Below are 16,656 nucleotides of genomic sequence, written 5' to 3'. Positions count from 1 at the left end.
TATTTCACTTTATTTTCCTACTGTTAGTTCATCCCCTTCTTTCATTCGGAACACTATCCGTCTTCTTTAACATCCTTCACTACCAATATTAAGATGAGAAAATTCCCTTATACTGACTGCTACTACAAGAAAACAGGCTATGACAAGAAAAATGTAACCCATCAGAGTAAACACCTACGTAGTATGTGTGAAAACAGACATTTGACGAATATATGTCGACAGCCCAGATATACGGTGTATAGGGTTACAGATAAACCAGCAAGAGAACACTGTATCTAGTTAGAAGATGCCAGTAATATATTAATACACGTAATAAAAACATATTACCGTATGCAGTGGAACAGTTTTTACATATTTACAACAAAGATAAACAAACCTTTCAGTACGTAAATATATTTAAGAATAGGAAAGAAAGACGAGGACTATTATAAACAATACAGATGAAGTAAAAGATAAAAATAAAATGAAGGCTGCAGAATAAGAGGACAATGCTAAGCGAGGTAAGTGAATATGACAACGTAGAACAGAAGAAATTCTGGTAGCAAAAATAGCGTAAATAGCTTAATTTCGTCTTGAGATAATATAGCATTGTCCCAAGATAGACATATCGTTAGTCTTCAACACTAACTGACACGACGAAGTGGTTTCCGCTGTAATGAATTATGACACACTGATAGGCTAGGAATTGTTCTGCCAAAGAGGTTTATGTTAATGGAGAGTTATAGATTAGGCTACAGAAAAGTCAGCCAATTATTCTCATAGAGAGAGAAGGGAGTAGCATGCTTTTTATGTTACAGGGAAGTCGATCAATCCTTTATGAAGAGTGAGGGGGGGAAAGGCAAAAGATGATGCCTAAGTCGGCCTTTAAGTAATATTTATGGGCGAAGTGGTTTCCGCCAATCATTTTATGAAATACAGGAGTCATATATTTCCAACAAAATTAGTAAATGAGGTCTAAACAGAGAGCCACGGAAAATAAAGCATGGGGAGCAGTGACGCACACTGGTCGTAAATACGAAAGGAATATGCAATAAATTTCTACCTCGGATTAAGATAACAAGCGCCTACATACGCAAAGTCACATAACGCTCATATATGGAACACAGTAGAAAATACACAGTCATTCCACAAAAGCAGCCCCACTATTACGGTTTGTAGGAACAATGACAATCTAATATAGAAGGAACGGTATCTCAGGCTGTGGAATGCAGGAACAACTCGGTAAGTGTTTTTGCATTATGTTTGAATCAAGATTTGAAAAGGATCTTTCAATGTATCTCTGAATCTCAGTTGTAAGCATCCGTATGTAAGATTAAACAGCATGGCAGGGGACGCCGGGTAGCGGCGCGAGTCATTACCGAAGCGGGTCAGTAGCGACAGATTGAGCGAGTAAGCACCCAACTCCTACAGAATGCGAAGAGTAATGTCGCAGCTGCATGTAATCAGGGGATACAGTTGTGACCAAAACAAAAGCAATGATATAAATAGTTACCCTGGTTAAAATAGCCAAACTCCAAACAAACCTTTACGTGTTATCATGTCCGGTGAGAAGAAGAGGAAGTAGGGGGAGGGGGGGGGGGCGCAAAACCCCGAGATTAAGGGCCCCAAATATTTGAAGGTTCGGTTCCCTCAGGGTGCTCAGTTGGCACATATACGACTGATACTGTAAATTTTCTATCATGTATTAAATAAAAGAACATTATCTAGCTAGTCCTCTTCAGCTCAGTTCTTCAGGTTTATCAGTCATACAAGCCAATTGATACAATTCTATTTCGTGTTTAACCGTGAACGTAAAATGTTATCTTTAGATATAGTACACTAAAAGCACTTTATGATGGAGCGGAAAATGTGTTTCCTTATTCATTGTTGGAAATCCTACCAAAGCATAGTCCCAACAAATAAACACGCTAACAGCTATGAAACGTCGTTATAATTTGGTAGGTTTACCAGCAACATTGGAAGATGCGGCACCTCTGATTCCATTACAAGGTGATTTTATACGAAAATCGAGTACACAGTAAATTTTTGCATTCATGAATAACCACAGAACATACTATTTCAATTTGTATAAAGTTGTCCTTGAAGAAGCATAAGAGTGAAGAAATGAAGTGACATGAAGGAGGTACGTTGGCTATGCTGATGCACATAAGTAAATAGATAATGTTCCTATTTTGTTGGTCTGTAGGATAGCCAACTTACACGGGATCTCTAATGTTACTGAAAGTTGCACTACTTCATGGTCAAAGAGTCATGGTCGTTAGAGGTTAAACTCATAAAATAGGAGATCCATATTTCCACGGAATACGAGAGCTCTTGAGTCACTTCTTGCAAAACACAATAGAGAGGTAGCAGGCCGAGAAGAATATGGAAAGTGTTTCCAACTGCGTTGTGTGTCAACTGATTCTCAGAATGAATTTATTTCTAGTTGTGCCTATAATGTTAGGGATGTCATCTCGGAACCAAGAGAAAAAGATAAGTATTATTTAATTATTGTTGATGCAACTACTGTTTCAAGTCATACTGAACAAACAACATTTATCCGGCGTATTTATCTCGAGGACAATATGAACGATTTTTGGAACTCTTAAACTGCACTCACAAAACAACAATCACTATTGCATGTATAATTCGATCAACACATATCAAACACTCAGTTCCTATCAGTGAATACTGTGGACAAGGTTTTGATAACGAAAGTAACAATAGAGACTCGTATAAATCAGCTCAGACATATTTACTTCAGTGGCATGTTGATGTGTTTGCCATAGCCTGATACGGATTCCACGCAGCTGAGACTTGTCAAGAAGCAGATACAGTTTTCGGAATGATTCAACATCTCTACGCTCTGTTCAGTAGCAGTCCACAACGAAGAGAAATTGTGAAACAGTGTGTTGGACGTTCTTTATATTTCATGTCTGATACCCCTTAGAGTACTCTGGTAGACGCTGCCATACCAATTGCAGCTCGCTTGGATAAGATTCTCAATAAGTTAAACTTGCCAGCTGAAACACTTTCTGTGGTACACGGTGTTTTGCATTATATAATATTATTCAATTGTTTAATCCAAAGGATTATAGACGCTAAAGTTGTTGGTACTAATTGCGTGGAGGAATAAATTACTAAAAGATGGAAAAACTACCATTAATGTTGCGGTAAGACACCTTGGGAACTTATTAAATCATTTAAATTATCTCCGCGTAAATTGGGATGCCATTCTACCTGATCTAAAGTTGTTGCCAGTGCGGATGGTGTTGATGCTGAATTACCGCAGGCGTACACTAAGAAGAGGAAATCACTTCATGATGAAACCAGGAGTGAGGTGATAGATGTGAATTCAGAAGATTTATTCACGATAAATGGATTTATGGCGTTATTAACAGTCTAATGTCGAACTCGAAAACCCGATATGAAACAGTGAGGAATTTGAATGAAACGTTTGGGATTTATGGAAATACTCAAAGAAGATTGACGATCAGGTCGCTGAGACATGCAAGTTATTTACAATGAATAGTGGAATGACGTCACCAGAGATTTAATAGACGAAATTAAATATTTGGAAACAATTCACAGTTAAGAGTTTGGATACATTTCTTTGAAACCATTACAACTCTTGAATAAGATGCACGCCCTTAAAATTTTAAGTCTGTTTCCGACATTATTTACGCTCTTCTAATGACTAAAACTGAAGCAGAAAGAGCACTCTGCCTCGTATTGAAAGTCACCTCAGATCAACTATGCATCAGAAATGTCTCACAGACTGGGAATCTCGGAAAGTCAACTTGACTCTGATGCTGTCATTGAAACATTTCCTGAAAGGAAGTCTCACAAAAAACCATTGACACTGTTAAAGGCAAGTAGGTTACGACATGCAATCCGTTGCACGACTCATGGCGGTTTACATATGAGTGCGCTGATGTCTGTTTTCTGAAATGTGTGAACAGGCCATAGAACTAGTAGGGACAGAACACTCCACATCGCAGAATTACTAGCACTAGACATTTAGGCAGTGCATAAATCAGTATGATACTTAACCATTTGTTTTAAAATGAAGTGAAATTAAATTCAAACCGAATTAAAAACTAAAATGTAGTTTACATAAGTTTTACAATATTTACTACTGTGTAGCATCTGAAGACCAACTTGCAAGTTTGTCAATCATATCAGCTTTCTGCCTTGCCGTGTAGGTCATAGTTGAGCTATCTTTCAGTTCGCAGCTGTGGTGGTCATGTCTCTTGATAACTACTTTTCAAACCAAATTATTACTATTCCTTTATTCTCGTACTCCACGAAAGCGTCTTCGCACTAGTATTCTTGTTTGGTACATCTGAGCTTTGCATATCCATTCACGATTCATGCAATTCGCTTGTTAATTCTTTCAAAGCCACAATGGAAAATGGTGACATGGCTTTCGAATTTTTTTTTGTTTTACTAGAATGCAAACAATCTTTCTTGTAATATAAAATTATGGATGGTGTATCATAATAACAAAATCTAGTTTTCTGAAATAACAGAGAACATCCATCTAACATGTTTCTTAATGAAACAGTGTCCACTAATGTGCCCTTCTGAACTTACATTGCGGTGACGAAAGCTGTATATAGTAATAAAAGCGCTGAGGGTCTTCATTTGCAGAAATGATGTGAAATCTGGAACATTAGCAAAACCACAACAAGCAAGTGCCCTACTAACAGTTTTATTTCTTCGAAACTGTTACAATTAATTACAACGAAAATTGCAGATGTATTTACAGATGTCATTTAATGTTGAAGCTGCAGCAATCAGCTCTAATTCTAATAGAAAATTTGTGTTCAAATCATAAATAAGAACACAGAAAGTGTGCTCCGAAAAAAATTATTTATTGGAGGCAGCAAATTTAACTTTCAATGTCCGCTCTCTGGTAAAGAACCTGTCTTTCCCCACTTTCTTAGGAAGTCACTGTTGCGTATTTTAAAGTCTAGAATTAACACATTTAATGGAAGATATTCTGTGGCCAAACCTTCCAAGGGACACTGCCTTATCGAAGGTATCTTCAGTACCGGGCGGGAGGGTTTGCGTCCTCCAGCGAAGTTGAGGGCCATGTTGGCGGTAGCGTAGCTACTGGCAGAGTCACCCTAGCCGGACCGACCTCAACGAAAGAGCCAGACGAAATATGTCCTACCTAGGGAAGGGGGATCTCTATAGGCGTGGTGAAGCCAACCCTCCTAAGGGAGTAAACCCTGATATCAAATCCTGGTGCTCCAATTTGGAGGCTAGGTCAATGTGCCAAAACTCCATTATCCACAGAAAACTTCTACAAGCCCGAGAATCTAAAGCGGGGCCTCAGAAATCGGATAGAAAATCATTACGACAATTATTGGCAAGGAAAAGGACATGGAGAGTTGGTACATGGAACGTTCAAAGTCTGATAAATAACCACACTGAAATAGAGAATGAAATTAGTCAACTGAAGGTGGACATAACTGTTATGTCAGAAACAAAAAGACAAGGACAAGGGAATGAGAAATTTAAAAATTTCATCCATTTTCGGTCTGGAGTTTATAAACATAAACGAGCAAAAGCAGGCTTTTCCGTTCTAATTAACAAAGCTCGGAACGCTTACATCAAGGACTATGCATTTATTTGCGAAAGAATTGTCACTGTTACCATCAAGTTATATGGCATTGAATCAGTTATAATAGGGGTGTACGCACCAAACGACGACGCAGCACAGGAAACCAAAGACCATTTCTACCAGAAATTAGACCATCTACTCAACCAAGTCAAAAAGCATTAAGAAGTAATAACAGCAGCAGATTTTAATGCGAGGGTTGGCTCACAAGTAAATGATGCAGTAGTAGGAAGATATGGAGAAAATTTCATTAATAGTTCTCGAGGAAACCTTGTAGAGTTCTGTAACCAATATTACTTGAAAATTCTGAACACACACTATTCACATAAGGATGTCCACATATATACATGGGAGAGACTATCATTACAGCGGAAATCAATAACTGATTACGTCATTACCAAGCAACTGCCAAAAATGGTAGTTCAGGACAGTAGAGTCATGCGGAGAGCCAACTGTGGGTCTGGTCATTACTTTGCTTTACCACAGCTGACATACCTATTTAGGAGAAAACCATCAACAACAAGACAAGCGGCTGACCACAGCAATCATGAGGAATTACAGCAGGCGAGGTATAAGCTCTTTCCCATGAAGCAGTTCAGCATCAAGGATTTATTTCAACGTAGATTATAAAATTAACTTAAAGCGATCCCAGAAGATGACAATGTTGAAGTAGAAAATGAAAATATTAAAAAAGCACTAACAAAAATTTCTGTTCATATACTAGCGACTGAGAGTAAGAGTCTAGGTAAACGGGATCCTCAATGGATGTCTGATGACCTGAAGATATTGATTAGGGAAAAGAAAAATCTCTACAAAAATGGTTATCAATTAAATCACTACAGTACAGACAAAATTACCAGACAATAAATTACGAATTAAGAAACAGAATTAAATTAGAAAAGAACAAGATGTGGAACAGAAACGTATTGAAATTGAGAGTCTAATAAGTGGATCAGAAACAACAGAAGTGTGGAGGACAATTACCAGTATGAAGAAAACACCAGTAAACAAAGCAGTAGAGAACCCAATTCTCTTAAAGAAATGGAAAATGCATTATGCAGATCTTTCAGTTGAAGACAACCCTTATTACACGCAAGGGAAGGAAGAGGAGATGGAAGTAACAGATCGAAATATAAACATTAATATGGAGGAAGTGGATTGCGCAGAAAACATTCCTGTTGAATTATCGAAGGCTGGAAGAAGATATCTGAAGAAAGGAATAACCTGCCTGATGAACAACTGTTGTAAAAGGATTGAAATTCCCTCAGAATTTAAAAAGTCATAACTGGTTTCTATTTTCATGAAAGGGAATAGAAAGACACAAACTGCTATAGAGGCATTAGTCTCAACTGTACAATGAGCCGCTTCTTTGGGAAGATAATGTTTGAAAAAAATGAGACAAAATGTTGGCCACCATATAGGGGAAGACCAGAGCGGGTTTAGGCAGAACAGATCGTGTACAGATAACGTATTTGTCTCACAACAACTATTGGAGAAATTTATAGTAGTAGGGAAGGAGCTACACATTGCCTTGGTAGATTTAGCAGAAGCTTACGATACAGTCCCTAGATCTAAGCTGTGGGAAGCTATGAAAAGTATAGGTATGGATGATCACCTTTTACAAACTGTTAAAATGTACAGAGATAATGTGGTACATATTAAACGAGGTTCAAAGTTATCAGAACCTATTAATGTCACTTAGGGTTTGCGAGAAGGCTGCAGTATGCCACCCATCTTGTTCAATTTATATATAGAAGTGGCTCTCCGAAATTGTAAGAACAGCTGCAGAGCTATGGGAATCGCTGTCAACGATATGCAGATATTTTCATTAAATTTTTCTGACGATAAAGCTGTTATAGCACAAGATGATTATTACTTTGAGTTCATGATACGACGATTATGTCAGGAATATAACAGATGGGGACTACAAATGAATCTAACAAAAACAGAGTAACTGGTGGTGAATAGTGACGCTTGATTTGAAGTACACATCAATGACAAGATAGTCATGAGACAGGTAGAGAAATTTAAATATCTAGGGGCACATATTAATAAAAATGGATTGGGCTATACAGAAGTAAAATATGGAATAGAGCAAACCAGAATAGTGTTAGGGTGTATGAATTCTTTTTGGTGGGATAAGAATATTTCCAATAGCAAGAAAAGAAACTGGATTTTAAATGCGGATCTCAGAAGAATAGCTGTGGAAATTGATTATTTGCGTAGGAGTGCCAGAATATCAAGACTCGAAAGAAAACTAATGATGAAGTAAGAGTTAGAATGAAGGCAAATGATACAGTGATAGAATTGAAAGAACATCATTAAAATCGTACGGGCATATGATGAGAATGCCAGACCATCGGTGGCCAAAGAAGGTTTATGAATGGAAACCACCCGGCAGACGTAAGCACGGAAGACCACGACGTTCTTGGATAGACCACATAAATGGAGTAATGGAACATCGCAACATCGACAAGGAAGATGCGATGGATAAAGAGGCTTGTCGGAGGATAACAGGAATACAACAAGATGTTGTTATTAATTAATCTTTGTATTGATTAATCCTGTAGTAATAATAATATTCTGTGAGCAATAGTAAATAACTAACTTCAGTAGTTAGTTGTTTCCATGGTGAGAATAACAGATGAAAGAAACGTATCTAGTATCTGAGGGACGAGGACTGGCTTTTGCGTAGAGAACGAAGTATTTGCAAACAGTACGTTACTAACAAGTTATGTCCATATTCTCGTCCTCCACAACATCAGAAAATCAGGAACAGTGACTCAGATACTCGTATATCAACTATCTATTCTGTATCGAAGCACTTCACAGCATTTTTGCGGGGGAATTCGCTTTCTAAATACAATGCAATGTCACAGGCTGCATAATTTCCTCGATTTTTTTCTATTACACCACAACTCTACAGCCAACATGCAAACGAAGTTAGCACCGTTAATAGTGGCTGTATGACACAAGTGTGTCTACTATCGTGTGCTCTGATTCATCCTACTGCTGCATGAACAACAGTTCATTCGCTCGAATTCCGCTGGTAACATCTCATGCAACATGTAGAACCATAGCATAAACCAGCGGGAAAGGCAAAAAATATCGACCAGCTGCCTCATTCCGCCTTCCTAGCCAAAGAAATTGCATGTCAACATGTTTGTGCTCTTTTGACACCGAATATTTTAAATTCTTTTAGCCAGTCTCTCATTGTAGTGGAGCCTCCATAAGCAGCATTTCACTCTCACTGCCACTGTCTGTGTCTCTCTTTTCTCAAATTTACTTACAGTGTATTCCACGGCCACTGTCTCCCTCTCACTTACACTGTTTCCTTTTGTCTCTCCTTACCGCTGCCATTGTCTGCACCATACCCTTTAGCTCAAAAATTCAGGGGTAAGAGGGATCCAACTAATTTTTACCCCTACATCCACATGTTTAAAATTTAGGTCCGAAATGCGCCCTCCCGTATACCTGCTTCTTCGCCAAGCCTATATATGAATTCCAATCATCTCCCTTTTTCATTTCTACTACCTCCTCTCTTGATCCCACTCTTCCTATCTCCACCAATCTCTCTTTCTCTTTTACAGGCACACTCTTTCACTGACCATCAATATCTCCTCTCTCTTTGGCTGCCACTGCTATTGTCTTCATCCATGTCTCTTTCTTTTACGTTTTCTCTTTCCCATCGTGACTGTCTTCTCTCTCTTTCTCTCCCACTGGCGCTGTCTCCTTTCTCTTCCACCGTCACTGTATTATCTTTCTGCGCAAAAATATGTTCGAATGCAAAATTTTTGGCGATTAAGGTGGAGTGAGGATTGAAGCAGCTGGTTCCAGACATATCTGTCACAATATTTTGAAGATATATGAAGATGGTATCTGTTCTTTCGGGCATATTTATCAGCGCCTGTAAGCAGCTAATGGTCTGGATTTCATTGTAATTTCATATTTTAAAGAGGAATATATTCACCCTTTGTTTGTGCTCCAACAGAAGCATCTTCCCGCTGACTCCTTTCTTTTCCCCGCAACAGCAGCATATACAGCTTATACAAAACGAAACCTATAGGTCATTGAAGAGTTACAGTTTATTTATACACTTCGACATATTTATATTGTCGCAGAAATGTTGGTGTAGTGGTTATGATACTAGACTGTTGCATGAAAGGTCGTGAGTTCAAAACTCCCCTGAACTGTGAAGTTTTAATTTCCACATTCGGTTAGAGTGCGTTCTAAAAGTATCTTCAAATGTCAAGAATCATTGTACTGGAATGTTCTGTACCTGTATATACACCATATGTGTTCTGGAAGAAGGCAGTTCGCTCTGCGCTCTTGTATGTGCAAGTGCTGAATAAACCCTCGTTAAGTGAAGTTAGTGTTCGTCATTCATCTACTTACACCTTCTTCAACGTGACATTATTCTGGTGGAGGCGCCGAGTATTGGAACTTGTGATATCTAAATTTGACGCGGCAAGTAAACCGAGAACTTTTTATGCAAGGACTCCGTCGCGAAAGACTTCGTAGTCATATTAGTTTCCTCTACGGGGAGGATGTAGCGCGCAGCGTTCGTCGGCTGGAGAAGCTGCGCTTGAAACAGTCACAGTTGCTGAGTAATCTGGCTTTTCTACAACGTTGTCGTGACAAGGAGGTTGTACCAAATTTCGCAGTTGTCAAACATCACATCCGAACTGCTGCAGTGAATAGAATTTTGCGGAAGACAAGTCATGCGATCGTCAGGGAGAGGATACATCATACGAGGTATGAACTGGATGTTAATGCTCGCTCCTCATATAGTTGCCATCTGTTTTTGTCTACGGTTTTGTCACCTTGGGACTGGGAATGGGTAGACATGACCTTGGCTGCACATCAGCGAGCTAATTTAAGCAAAACTACAGCAAAACAGGCTGATAAATTTGTGCGCCTTAACTGTGGAAAAGGTATTTCTGGATCCTGCGACGCACATCGCACTGTTATCAATTTCTCCGACAAGGAAACTGATAACGCCACATCTCGGTTCTCAGTAAGGGACTGAACTTTTCTCCAGCTCCACAAAGACTACCAGTGGCCGAGATTATCAATGGAATAGAACAAGCGGTTCTGCACATTCCTGAAGAGGCAGCAGATGACTAGTCGGATTTTAGCAACAGCCAAGCCTCTTGAGGCCACTGTAAGCAGAGTGGAGAAACTGGTATTTAAATCGTTGGGGAAGGTGGAAGAATTAGTTGTGCTACCAGCCGACAAAGGGAATGCCACAGTTATCCTCAACGCTACAGATTATCATAAGAAAGTGGCCTTATTATTGGAAGATACTACGCACCGGATTCTTAAACGGGATCCCACAGAAGCACTTAGCAGGAAGACAGGGGAGCTACTGAAGAACTCTGACCTCCCAGAAGAACTAGTCAAGAATCTACGATCAAGAGCACCAAGGCCACCCAGGTTACATGGTATACCCAAGGTCCATGAGGATGGGGTCCCGTTGAGACCTTTTGTTAATGCTATTGGGTCTCCTACATATCGGTTGGCAAAATACTTAACCAAATTATTAGCACCTAGAGTCGGCCACTGTAGCCATCATATTAATAACTCAGAAATGTTTGTTACCATCATAAAGCAGATGAGTATAGGCCCGAATGACATGATAAGCCTAGATGTGGTCTCTTTGTTTACAAAGATACCGGTGGAAGATACATTAAAACTTTTGGCTGCTCATTTCTCTCCTGAAATACTGAAATTATTTCGACACACTTTGATGACCACCTGTTTTTTGTATGGTGGAAAATTTTATGAAATGACTGACGGAACAGCCGTGGATTCGCCACTGTCACCAGCCATAGCTAACCTTTTCATGGAGGATTTCGAAGAACGAGCGTTGATCAGTGCTCCCTTACGTCCATTCTGCTTCTTCAGGTATGTTGATGATACATTTTTATCTGGCCACATGGCAATGAGGCACTGCAGCAGTTTGTTAATCATTTGAATGGTATACACCAGAACATAAGATTTACAGTGGAGGTTGAGAAGGATGGGAAGTTATCCTTCTTAGATGTGCTGGTGGAGCGAAAATCAGATGGACACTCGGATATTCTGTGTACAGATAATCGACGCATACAGATTTATATCTAAATGCACATAGTTTCCACCACCCAGCTCAGAACAGAGCTATGCTGAATACCTTGGTACACAGAGCAAGGACTATTTCGGCTCTGAGATTAACCATCTCACGACGGTATTCGGAAAAAATGTATATCCTGATCGTGATATCAGATCTACTCTGGCGAAGAAACCTAAGAAGGACGCTGTTCGAACAGATCAAGTGGACCAACACATCGCGCGGCTACCATTCTGCGGTGCAACGTCTAGCAAAATCGATAGACTCCTGAGCCGTCAGGAAATCAGACCAGTCTTGCGGCCACCCAGAAAGATTAAAGAAATGTTGCGAGCCGTGAAAGATAATCTCGGCCTGAGAGTACCGGGAATTTACAGCATTCTTCGCGAGTGTAGCAAAAATTATGTGGGCCAGTCTAGAAGAACTGTTGCCGATCGCTATGTGGAGCATCTGCGTCACCTGAAATATGGGTATCTAGAAAAGTCAGCGGTGGCCGTGCACAGTTAGTTAAATAAACATAAGATTTTATTCGATGAAACAAGACTACTTGCTCACGCTTCAAACTATTGCGACTCTGTCATCAGGGAAGCAGTTGAAATTAGACTATGTTAAAATAATTTCAACAGACTCTGGATATGCACTCAGCAATGCATGGAAGCACGCAGTTGATAACGCAAAAGCGCAGAGGGAGACTTCTTACATTCCTCGCAGTTCTCCGCCTGTTGCGATCGATTGTGCTGCAAGCAACACTGGATAAAGCGTTCAAACAAAATCTATGGACATATAGGCCGCCACCTCCGTACGCGCCGTTTTCACCGCGCCGTCGTCCAGCCAATGAGAAGCTGTCCACTGCTTATAAAAGCGGAACCCTCACCAGTCCACGTCATCTAGAGGGTTGGATCCCCTCCTTCGAAGGCACAAGACGTTTTTTATTTTTTTTTAATTTTTTTAAATCTTATGGGGCTTAAATGTTAAGGTCATCAGTCCCTAAGCTTACACACTACTTAACCTAAATTATCCTAAGGACAAACACACACACCCATGCCAGAGGGAGGACTCGAACCTCCGACGAGACCAGCCGCACAGTCCATAACTGCAGCGCCCAAGACCGCTCGGTTAATCCGGCGCGGCAGCACAAGACTCCAGAGCCTGGGCTACCCTCAGGGTGTAATATACGTCGTCGAAGCGCTAGTTGCCGTTGATATTATGTTTTCTGTCTGCCTGCCTGCCTGCCTGCGTGTTTCGTCTGCCGGCCGCTGTCGTCCGTCTACCATCGCCGCAGCCTGTTGCTGCTGTTGCCGTCTCTCCATCCGCAAGCGTGCCTCCCTGCTTTCTCGCCGCCACCTGTTGTCCAGCCGTCGCCGTCCGTCTGCCACCGTCAATCGTCGCCGCTGACTGCTGTCTTGTCAACCCCAGATCCGTCCACCACCGTCCAATGCTGCCGCCGCCTGCTGGCCGTCCGTCGCTGTCCATCGTCGCCGCCGCCTGTTGTCCAGCCGTCGCCGTCCATCCGCCACCGTCGCCGTCCATCCGCCATCGTCCATCGCTGCCACCGCCTGCTGTCCGTCTGTCGCCGTTCGTCCACCTCCACTGTCCTCTATACCTCCACAGTCACTTCCTGCTGGAGTGCCGCCCCTGGCCGCCCTCCTTACACCTCCCCTCCCCTTCTCCCACTCAGCCAATACCCATCTCCTCCCATGCTGTGTACCCCCACCTCTACACCCTTCCTCCACCCTCCACACCATCAACAGCTTCCACTACTGCCCCTGCCCTCACAAAAGCCTCCGTTGCCGCCTCTGCTGCCACCCCTGAGGTGGTCAGCTTCCTCTCTCTCAGTCCCCCATCACTTCATCATCTGCATCCCCTGCACACATCACGTCACACCGAGCCACCATCGCCACCACTGAACCAGCTGCTTTTCCCAGCACCTGCACTACACCAACAGGATCTGCCACCTCCCACCTCCCTATCCCACTCCCCTCCTCCCAGGCTACACTCTCCAAAAAACTCTAAAAACAAGTCATTACCGACTCTGCTCCCACCACTTCCCACAAAATGTCACCACCTCCTCCCATCATCTCCATGGACACCACCTCTCCTCCAGCCACCCATACCCCAGCCCCCACCCTCCACACATTTGTCCTGTCTACCCCAGATCCTAAGTTCCTTGATGCCCATACCCTCACCATACCCCAACTCATTCCCTGTAGGGACTCAGTCCTTATAAGTCCCCATCCTTCTTTCATATAGATGTCCTCCATAAACTCCCATGTGTTATGTTTGACCCCCATCCATCTCTTACACCCTTCCTCTCTTCTTCTCCTCAGCACCAGCCTCCCTGTCTCCCCTCCCCCCACATACACCACCATGATCACCAAACTCAGCCCCGTGATCATGGAGGATGAGGTGTTGCCAGAACTAAAATCCCACCTGAACCTGGAAATCCACTCTGCCCACCATATCCACACTGCCTCTGGTCCGACCTACCTCTGCCAGCGATGCCTCATGTACAACAATCACCTGACAGCCACCTGAAACAGCAACCCCCCACCTGTCCCCATTGCAAAGCCTCCCACTTTCTTAAAAACTACCCCAACCTCGCTGCTCCTCCTTCCTCTAACACGTGCAATGGCCCCCATCCCTCTGACTCTCATAAGTGTAAAGCCAAACCCTCTCCCATCACCAGATCGACTCTTTCCTCTTGAACAAAACCTTTCTCCACCATTCTATTCGCACCTCTGCTTATATCCTCCACCACACTGACGTCCCTGGTCCTCGTGCGCAGGATGGAGTTGCGATTGGCCACCTTGAGCATATCCCCATCCAGCCACAACATCTCCTCAATGACTCCACAGAACTCCTTATCCTCAGCGTCGTCTTCCTGTCCCTCATCATTTCCTGTGCCACCATCTATGTCCACTCCACTGCTCCTCTTTCTTCTGGGTTCATCTCCCACATTGACCGCACCTTCTCCACCTATGTGATTGCCACCGACCTCAACATCCATAGCCACTCCACTGCAGCCCTTCGACGGTGGCATCAGTTCCTCTCCACAGTCCAAGGTGACCTTGTTCCCCTTCCCCAGCACACCTGTCCCGAAAGTGACACCACCCTCGATGTTGTCATTGCCTCTGCCAACCTCCTTGAGTGTGCCTCCGTCGACATCCTTGACCCCACAGGTAGTGATCACCTCTCCGTCATTCTCACCATAATGTCTACTCACCACCTCCCCCCCCCCCTGCTCCCACCCTGTAGCCCCTCCCAAAGTCATCCATTATTAATTCTGTGCCATCTGGGATGCCTACAGGTCGAAAGCCACCCTCTTACCTATCACCATCCTGACGACATCATCCATGCCTTGTCCTTCTTTCAGAAGATAATTACTGACTCTGTAGAGCCCCATGCTCCTACTAAAACCATCCACCACCACTGTCCCACTCTCCCTCCACATGCTGTCCTACTCCTCCGCGAATCCCGGCGCCTCTATCGTCCCTTCCTGTGCAATTGTGACGGGAATACACTCCAACACCACTGGCAAATATGGCGACATGTACGGAACCTTATTACAGCAAAGAAACGCCGGGACTGGCGCCAGACGTGCATATGACTCAACACCACCCTCCATATCAACTCCTCCAAGTACTGGTCTGCCTTCCATCATCTTACTGGTTCCCATCCTGCTCCCCACTACCCCCTTCTCCATAACGACTGCCCCCTTCCTGACAACCTCTGTAAGGCCAGCCACTTCACTTCCCACCTTTCCGAGGTCTTCTCCATCCCAGATGATCCCCACTGATTATTCTCTTTTCCCCACCATCATGGAACATGCTGATACCTCAGTCGCTTCACTTGCTCCTAGTCTCCAGCACTTGGGGCAGTTGCTCCCCTCTGACATCAACACTCCAACCACAGCACAGACATTAAGCTTATAGCTTATCCTCTGGTCCAAAGGCAATACGGCCCCTGATCACGACTGTGTCACCAGCCCCACCTTGGAGAAAGCCCCTTTTCCTCCCTGACTGTCCTTGCCCTTCTCTATAACGTCATCCTCTCTACCAGCTTCTACCCTGACCTGTGGAAGACTTCCCGTGTCCTCTTATTCCTCAAACCCAACAAACCCACTTCCGTTGCCTCTTCCTATCATCCCATCTGCCTCACCTCCATCTTCAGTAAAGTCTTCGAATCCATCCTCTCCTGTCGTATCCATCAGCACCATAATCAACACCACCTCCTTCCCCTTACCCAGTGTGGCTTCCGACCCTCCTTCTCCACTGAAGACCAACTCCTTAACCTCATTCACCTTCTCTCCCTCCAGCTTAACTCCTGTTGCTAAGCCATTTTTGTTTCCCTCGACCTCCAAAATGCCTATGACCATGTATGACATCCCAGTCTCCTTTTTAAGCTCCAAACCTACGTCCTGCCTATCAATTTTGTCCGTCTGGTCGCTGTCTTCCTCTCGCACCATCCTTCCTATGTCACCCTCCACAACACGAACTCCCGTATCTTATATCCCACTACTGGCGTCCTCCAGGGCTCTCTCCTCTCCTCTCCCCTTTCTCTCTTGTATATGGCTGATATGTACAAGCCACCCCCACCTGTCCACCTTCTCCAGTATGCTGACGACACCGCCTTCCTGGCTCTCTACCCTATCCTTCAACAGTCCCAATGCACCCTCCAAATCCACCTAGACCAGTTCACCACTTGGTGTAAGCAGATTGCATCTTTCCACCATCCTACTCACATACAAATCCCTCATCCATCCTATCCTCTGTTATGCCAGCATTGCTTGGATCTCTGTACCCACCTGCTTTTACAAAGCCCTCCAAATCCTCGACACCATGGACTTCAGCTTGCCTTCCGTATCCACCTTCGTTCCCCCACATGGCTCCTGTATGACCTCATCCCCCACCTCCTCCTTTTCCTCCAACATCTCCACATCCTT

The 16,656-nt window shown here is 43.2% G+C and overlaps 1 pseudogene; it reads right to left on the bottom strand.

The window, feature by feature from the left end:
• The window catches only part of LOC124622815, an 80,575-nt pseudogene extending 67,331 nt beyond the window's left edge, over positions 1-13,244 (bottom strand).
• Positions 13,245-16,656: the final 3,412 nt, after the last annotated feature.

The sequence above is a fragment of the Schistocerca americana genome, chromosome 7, assembly GCF_021461395.2.
Source record: "Schistocerca americana isolate TAMUIC-IGC-003095 chromosome 7, iqSchAmer2.1, whole genome shotgun sequence".
In the NCBI taxonomy this organism is placed as follows: domain Eukaryota; kingdom Metazoa; phylum Arthropoda; class Insecta; order Orthoptera; family Acrididae; genus Schistocerca; species Schistocerca americana.
This window is presented reverse-complemented; position numbering and strand designations above follow the sequence as displayed.